Genomic DNA, 8,134 nt, shown 5'->3' on the forward strand with positions numbered 1-8,134 from the left:
TACTGTTGGTTTTTTGATGGACCCAGAGAAACTTTCGGCAGTTCTACAGTGGCCCCGACCCGTGGGTTTATGTCCTCTGCAGCGTTTCCTGGGCTTTGCCAACTATTATCGTAAGTTGATTCGTAACTTCTCGTCTCTGGTCAAGCCCCTGATTAATATGACCAGAAAGGACGGTAACCCACAGAGTTGATCTCTGGAGTCCATTAAGGCCTTTGAGAGTCTCAAGGCTGCTTTTGTTTCTGCTCCTGTGTTGGCACATCCTGATCCTATGTTACCTTTTATCCTTGAGGTTGATGCTTCTGAGACTGGTGTTGGCAATTACGAGATTGGTGACAGAGAGCTTTTAACGATAATTTAGCCCTGAAAGAATGGAGACATCTCCTCGAAGGTACCACTGTGCCGGTTCTCATTCTTACTGACCATAAGAATCTCACATTCTTGTCTGAGGCAAAACGCCTCTCTCCCAGAAGGGCGTGATGGGCTCTTTTCTTTTTAAGATTCAATTACATTGTCTCATTCTTTTTTTTTTTTTTTTTTTTTGATTTCATAATGTTACATTTTACTTTTAAAATTCATTCATACATTTTCCAGCAAGAACAGTCCAATCACAGGAATAGATTAAATGGTCCATTTACACAGCAGAGAATACTCATCTCATACTTTCTGAAAAGGCTTGTTTAGCTGCTCCGATAAAAATGTAATACATATATCTGAACATCATTCAGGCAATACAAAAGGGGAAATCAAAGTGGAATAGAGTAACCAGAAGATGTGCAGAGATAAAAGATTGCAGAATGGCTTGCATGTGGTAGTTTAGTGGTTCAGTCTAGTATACCCTACAGAAGGAACTGGACAGCCTTTTCTCTGGTGCATATAGAAGAGCCTTTGTACAAGTGTGAATCAAAAATGTAAAAGCCAAATCCAACCAAAATCAATGTTAGACATGGGCATAGTAGTTTGGACTCCCCCAGGAGTAGCATGGTATGATCTTGCAGCAGATATATATAAAAAAATTCAGCAGTCACTCTTGCAGCTCCCCAATACTTGTTTGTTCAAATAAAAAAGGGGGCTGCAACAGCATTTGCTGGTTTTAGAATGCCCATGACAGTTGAACGAAAAACTTTAGCGCAGGATCCAATGCCTTTTAGGAAGTAGAACTAGCAAGCATGCAATTCAACTTAACAGCAAAATGTTAATTGGAGAAAAAAAAAAAAAAAAGTGACAGCCAAGCTATAGGTCTTTGTAGAATACAGATTACAGCCAGTGGCCTTGCACGTTTATAATATCCCTTTAATACAAAAATATAGAAGTAATCTTCGGGGGGAGAAAAAAAAACCCAACACATTCTAAATATAGATTTATAATCTGTAGTGAATTGGGGTTTGGAGTTGAGAAATAGAATAGAGAAAGACCAACAAAAATATACATCCCTTCAAAATAGTGATAAAGAGGAAGACGTGCAGTGCAGTACAGTACAAAAATAGTCAGCAAAACTTGTGAACAGTTTATTCTTATAAATAATTTTAATTTGCAAAATATATATATCCAGAAGTTAAATCCAAGTAAAAAGTAAAGGAGAAACACAGAAATAAGATACAAGTGAATGAAGTTAAATAGCTTTTCAGGCAAAAACATTCACAGCAAGAAGCAAACCCCAAGCGCCAGCAATAATTGCCCAAAACTCATTAGCATTTCATAGCAACACAATAATTGAATCAGACCATTGTGTACATATGTCAAGTTGACTATACAAACTTGCTTCAGCAGCTATTAGGTATAGGAGCTCTGTTCAAAGCGGACTCAACAATGTAGACCTCATTACATCATGGGTTCTTTAATGATGAACTCCAGCTTGATATACTCTACGTAGCTCACTTGGGCCAGCTTGGTCCAAACTGTCACTTACCAACATGTGAGCCCGCTGGATGTGCAGAAAAAAAACAAAAAAAAACAAAAAAAAAAAAAAACACTGTACATAGCTACTGCTACATACAGCACTGTGTTCTGGGTATGAGACTGGAAGGTCAAACCAAGAACATAGTATTCGATCAGCACTCAGCCAGAGAAAGCAATGTATTCCATCAATGAATACAAAGCTTCCTAAGATTGGCCGAGTCAAAGGCAAGCTGATGTCACAACCTCTGACTCAGGGGAAGCCTTGCATTCATTGCTAGAAGGCACCGCCCTCTCCAAATGGCCGAGCGCCGATCAGACAAACCATGTTCTGGGTACGAGACAGGAACTCTTGGCTTGTACCTGGAACAGTGCTGTATATATGTAGCCTCAGCTACATCATTTATGCTGCACATCCAGCAGCCTCTTAGTGGGGGACATAGGTTGATTGAGTCAAGTTTGCCAAAATGAACCATGCAAAAAGTATATCAAAAGCTTGTGTTGAGCTTTAAGGATCAAGGGGAATATGAAGCTGCACACCAGTCCCCAGCCCAACCACCAAGCGCAAAAAAAACCGCTCCAGCTCGTCCCCTCCCAAGCCCTGGCCCCCCGATGCACCTCACTGTCCCACAGGCTTAAGTTCTAGCCATAGACCTCTATGACTAAGCCTGAGGGAGGGTGAAATGCATCAGTGGGGTGTGGCCCGGGAGGAGACCAGCCGAAGCGGTCCTTCCACACATGGCGACCGGGCTGGCAACTAGCGTGCAGCTCCCCATCCTCCGATTTGTTTCGACAAGCAGTGTTGGATGCCAAGACCCTGCAGCATTGAAGCCACCGGCGTGGTTGCATGTTTGTGCCTGGAGCAGCACTCTTCCCATTATTAGCATCATGGGCCCTTTGGTGTAAAGTTAAGCTTCAGCAGCTGTCAAAAATATAGCCCACGCCTTTCTGAAAGTAAAGCGCAAGCCCACCTAAAAAAAGGATTGCAATTGTGGGCAGAGTGGGCCCTCAAGGCAAAATCATAATGAACCAAGGGCTTGCCCAACATGTCCCTGACCTGTAATTTATTTATATACTCCTATGGAGGATACAGCAGAATACACAGAATTTTTGTGGATTCTCCCATAATATGGAAGAACACAGGCAGTTAACAGTAAATACAACTTTTTAGCCAAGCTCTGTCCTGGCAAAGTCAAAAAGTGGATGGATGGACCAGAGCCCTCAGCAGCAGATTTAAAGAAAAATATTAAAAAAAAAAAAAAAAAAAAAAAAAAAAGGGAGAAAAGCACCAGACAAATGTGCTACAGAAAAAAAAAATGCTATGACTACAAGGTATTTCAGGGTTTCTGGAGGGCTTCACCAGGACAAGAACAGAACCAGACAGGTCTGCCAAACTCAAGAAGGCTTTCTGCCTACCCACAACAGGACCCTATCTTTTGAATACATTTCCTCAGGAATTCTGTTTAGCTGTCCAGAGCTCCCAGTTCTTAGAACTTAAGCCCTCTAAACATGTAGCTTTTTTAAATGGATGCCCCATAAAATAATTCTGGACCATAGACTGGTGGTCCTTTTTCTAGACTTTTCTCCCATACCTGGAAAGATTAAGATCAGAGGCGTCAGATTTGGCATTTGCCCATTTGTTCCAAATTAGATACAGCTACTGAAGCAAGCCACTTATGGCAGCCAACTAACATTCAAAAGGAGAGGTCACAATGGCAGGCTCCATTTTCTTATTACAGGTTTACTTTAAAGGCCAGAGAGTACAAGGTAATAGAAGGCTGGTAGGGCAGACATCATGCTCGATTTTGTCAGTCATGGATCATTCAGTGCTTTTAGGATAGTAACGTTTAAACCCCACTTTATGCATTAAAATACATTTAAAAAAAAAAAAAAAAAAAGGGAAGAGGAGTTGGCCTACAACTAAGTGCTGAACTATGCTGATATTTTTAGCACACAGTCATGCAAGTATTCTTTGCACTAACAGTCATTTCAGCATTGAGTGCTTTACTACCGAGGAGATCATTTCCTAGCTCAAGTGGCAGGGAAATGTTTGCTCAATTAGGAAACTAGAGATCAAGAAACGTAAGGAATTAAAATGCAAGTTAACATTTGATAAAAACATATGCCATTAAACAGCAACATACTTTTAGGACTTGAGGTATTGTCAAACGTGTATAGTTTTAAAACCCCCTAACAAGCCAATGCAAAGGATTAGTAGTGCCTGTATTTAAGTGCGCTAATGTTAAGAGGGGACTTGAGAGCATCCTCACCACCAGTAAAAATCTCATTTGTTTAAGCAGACAAGATGTCCCTTAAAACTGTTTTTAATCATCCTGCCTTGTGTTTTGCACTTGGCCTTTACAAGTTCTCTTATTTGTCTCATGCAACAAGTTCTGTTGAAAGCAGAGATGCAACTTGTCAGAGAATAATTCAATTGGGTTAGATAATGTCTTTAAGATGTTGCTAATGTACATACTGATGAGGAACCCTTTTTTGGCTCAGAAAGGCAACAGTACAACATGACAAAATAGAAACAAAGATTACACTACCACATGACAGAAAGGGCAAAAACAAAATCAAGGCAGCATTTACAGGCGCTACAATTAAAGACAGACATCTTAAATAAAAGTGTAGCCTTCCAACTACACGACAACATTTAAAAACCTTTAAATAAAAACAAAAACGTCAAAACTTTAAAATTTATTGCAGCAGGAAACTTGTGCTCTACACACAAGCTTCTGACAATTTGACCATGTTTAACGTCCAAGCTGCAATCGCAGCCTACACTCACAACTTAGGCGCTAGGAGTTGGTAATTAAAAACAAAAAAACAGGAAAAGAGGAAAAGCCTCAAGGTAAGGGACTTGTCTCATCTAGGAAGAAGCCCGCAGACTTCCTGTAAACTAGAAGATCCTCTTGCGTTTCATGTAGGAGTCTGCATAGTGCCCACCGAGGCCTTGTGAATGCTGTCCAACATATCCTCCCTCGGGGCTTGGCTCAGGGGATAGGATCAAGTGAGAAAAGCCTCGTTTTTGGGCTCCAATGGGAGTTTTACAGGAATTTCCAGAGTTTAGCACTTGATCTTCATAATCCAGAAGCACTCCTCCTGGACTGGTAGGAGGCATGCCCACAGCTTTGTTCAGGTGAGTCTGCTGCAGCCCAGCATGCAATCCACTGGTGAAGTAAGAGGTAGGGGATCCAGCGCTAAATGGAGGCAGAGGAGCTGGCATACTGCTACTGCGCTCTCGATATCTTGAAGGTGGTGAGACCTTATTCCTGGGCTCTAATGAACTCAGATTTGGCACAGTACGGTCCCGGTTTAGGGAAAAGGATTGAGGTGGTAGATCTGCCTGAAAGTCAAAAGGATAACCCTCTGTAGGTGTCAGCATGGACTCCTGCAAGGAAGCGAGAGGAACCCTGGGCACTGCTGCTTTTTGCTTGTAGGTTGTCGGTTTACTTGCTTGACCCAGTGAGGTTGTGCTCGGGATCCGCCCATGGAAATTCATGAATTGCCCAGAACTAACAGGTGGTTTTCCAAGGAGCGACATCACTGGCTCTGTGGTCTTTGGCAGTCCACCAAGAATGGAGCCTAAAACAGGGGTAGGTGGGGGGCTATCCCAGTCCGGTGGCTGAGGTCCTAAAAACTGCTGTAGCTGGGGGGTACCCAAATCAGATGGAATGCTCACAGCTGGAAGGGAGCCTCCAATGCCTAGATCTGGTATTAGAGGTTTTCCTGGAGGAGTGAGCTGGGGTGATAAGCCCAGAGCTCCATATAATGTGGCAAGGGGGGAGTCACCCAGAATTCCAGGCTTCTGTGTTGGGCTTTGTGCCTGCAGTACCAGCTGCAGGAGAGCGGTAGAAAGAGCAGGATTGGCCAGAAGAGACACCGCAGGAGCTGCACCTAGGAGTCCTTGCTTGTTCCCAGCTGCCCCATGCAGTAGGGGGCTGAGCAGTAGTTGCAGTGTGGCTGCAGAACCCAGGCTGTTCAGGATCTGTAGCATGTTCGGCTCTGGGAGAAGACCATTTCCTCGATTTAATGCAGTAGCTTGTGCAGCAATCAATGCAGCTAGCATGCTTCTCCCTGGAGGTCCCGGAGCACAGAACGAAACACGGACACAACTTCCTGCTACAACAGAGTTATCCATCTGCCACTGGACTACTTCTGCCATCACTTCCGATTCATATTCCACAACCGCAAAACCTTTAAACTGACCGTCCTGGCCATATGCCAGCTGGCAGAAAGAGGGTGTGCAGGATTTGGAGAAGGCAGCCTTCAACTCTGTGAAGTCACACTCCTTCAGATGCTCCACACACAGGCAGTGGGAGTGAAGCAGTTCGTAGGTTAGCTGAGTCACATCTGACCAATGAACGTACAGCGTACGGGAACCCAGCTGCCTGCCTAGCAGGTCTGATTTGGCACGGGAAGCAGAGTCCTTCTTCATGTACTCCACAAAGCCATAGCCCTTGGGATGTCCCGTAACACCGCTGTACACCAGGAAACACCGCTCCAGATTACCAAACGGGCGGACCAAGTCCTCAAACTGCTGCTGGGTATAACCGGGTGGTAGGTTCGCGATACAGAGCAGGGAGTCTGTGGGCTGCAGTTGTACTGAGATCTCACGGTCACGGAGATGAGTGTGGTGAAATCGACGGATGGCAGATTCTGCTTGTTCTCCATTCAGCAATGTAACAAAAGCAGTTCCTTTATATTTATCAACAAAACAGTATTTCAGCTCATAGTCTGCCAGGAGATCATGGACTTCCTGGTTGGCGATGTCTCCCGGCAGCCCCTTGATGAGGATCTTCCTCCGGTTCCTCACCTCCCTCTTCATCCTCTCCACCCGGCTCCGGATCTCCTGGGGCTCCAGCCGGGGCTCCCCGCGGTCCTCCTCCTCCGGGATGAACACTTCCCCGTCATCCTGGTCGCTCTCCCAGCCCCCTCCGCTCGGTTCCCCGGTACCTCTAACGGACACGGCCGCTGCCATCTTGACAGGAAAGTTCGTCCACCTGAGCACAACACTCTCATTGTCTCATTCTTACCCGGTACTAAGAATGTAAGGGCTGACGCCTTGTCACGACAATTTTCCTCCACTTCCAAGTTGGAGTTGGTTCCGATTCCTGTGATTCCTCCTGGTCTTATTCTGGCTACGGTTCGCACCAGTCTCAGTTCTACTTTGGGTGACATAATTCTTGCTGTTCAGGTCCATGCTCCTCCTGAGAAACCTTGTGACTGCTGCTTTGTCCCAGAGCGTCTCCGTACTGCCGTGCTCCAGAGTTACCATTCTCCTAAGGCTGCTGGCCACCCTGGGAAGAATCAACTCTTTTGAGCCATTTCCCAACAATTCTGGTGGCCTAGTCTATGTGCTGATGTAACTGCCTTCGTAGCTGCCTGTTCCGTTTGTGCTCAGAGTAAGACTCCAGCAACACCTTCCAGTGGGCCTCCTATAACCCATACCCAATGGAGAGAGGCCCTGGACCCATCTGTCTATGGCTTTCATTGTGGAGTTACCCAACTCCCAGGGCAACACAGTTATCCTTATGGTGGTTGACCGGTTCGTAAAGATGTGTCATTGTATTCCACTTAAGAAGTTGCCCACTTCTAAGGAACTGGCTTCCATTTTTGCTTGGGAGATCTTTCGCTTACATGGGCTACCCAAGGTGACTGTCTCGGACAGGTGTAGTCAGTTTGTGTCCCGGTTCTGGCGAGCCTTTTGTGCACAGTTGAGAATTCAGCTTGCTTTCTCCTCTGCGTATCACCCACAGTCTAATGGGGCCGCAGAACGAGCCAATCAGTCCTTGGAGCAATTCCTACATTGCTATATTTCTGACCATCATAACAAGTGGTCAGACCTCTTACCATGGGCGGAGTTTGCTCACAACAGTGCCTTGAATTCTGCTTCCCAATTGTCCACGTTTATGGAGAATTATGGGTTCCAACCTTCCATGTTGCCTGACTCGTTTGTTGCGCAGAGTATTCCTGCATTAGAGGAGCATCTCCGTGGTCTTCCTTCCACTTGGACACAAGTCCAGGAGGCTTTGCAACATGCTGATAGGTACAGACTCCATGCTGACCACAGATGCCTGCCTGCGCCTTCCTACCACGGTGGGGACAGGGTCTGGCTGTCATCTCGCAACCTCCAACTTCGTGTTCCCTCTCAAGTTCGCACCTCGGTTTATTGGGCCTTTCCATATTCTTCGCAGGATTAACCCAGTGGCTTACGCATTAGACCTTCCTAATATGC

General features: G+C 45.3%; 1 pseudogene across 1 annotated transcript; it reads right to left on the minus strand.

Moving 5' to 3' along the window:
• Window positions 1–1,491: 1,491 nt before the first annotated feature.
• LOC141129171 (ribonucleoprotein PTB-binding 1 pseudogene) lies at window positions 1,492–6,910 on the minus strand (annotated as a pseudogene). Its single transcript, XR_012241779.1, has one exon. The product of XR_012241779.1 is annotated as a ribonucleoprotein PTB-binding 1 pseudogene (transcript).
• Window positions 6,911–8,134: the final 1,224 nt, after the last annotated feature.

The sequence above is a fragment of the Aquarana catesbeiana genome, linkage group LG02 (genome assembly GCF_042186555.1).
Source record: "Aquarana catesbeiana isolate 2022-GZ linkage group LG02, ASM4218655v1, whole genome shotgun sequence".
Taxonomy (NCBI): Eukaryota; Metazoa; Chordata; class Amphibia; order Anura; family Ranidae; genus Aquarana; species Aquarana catesbeiana.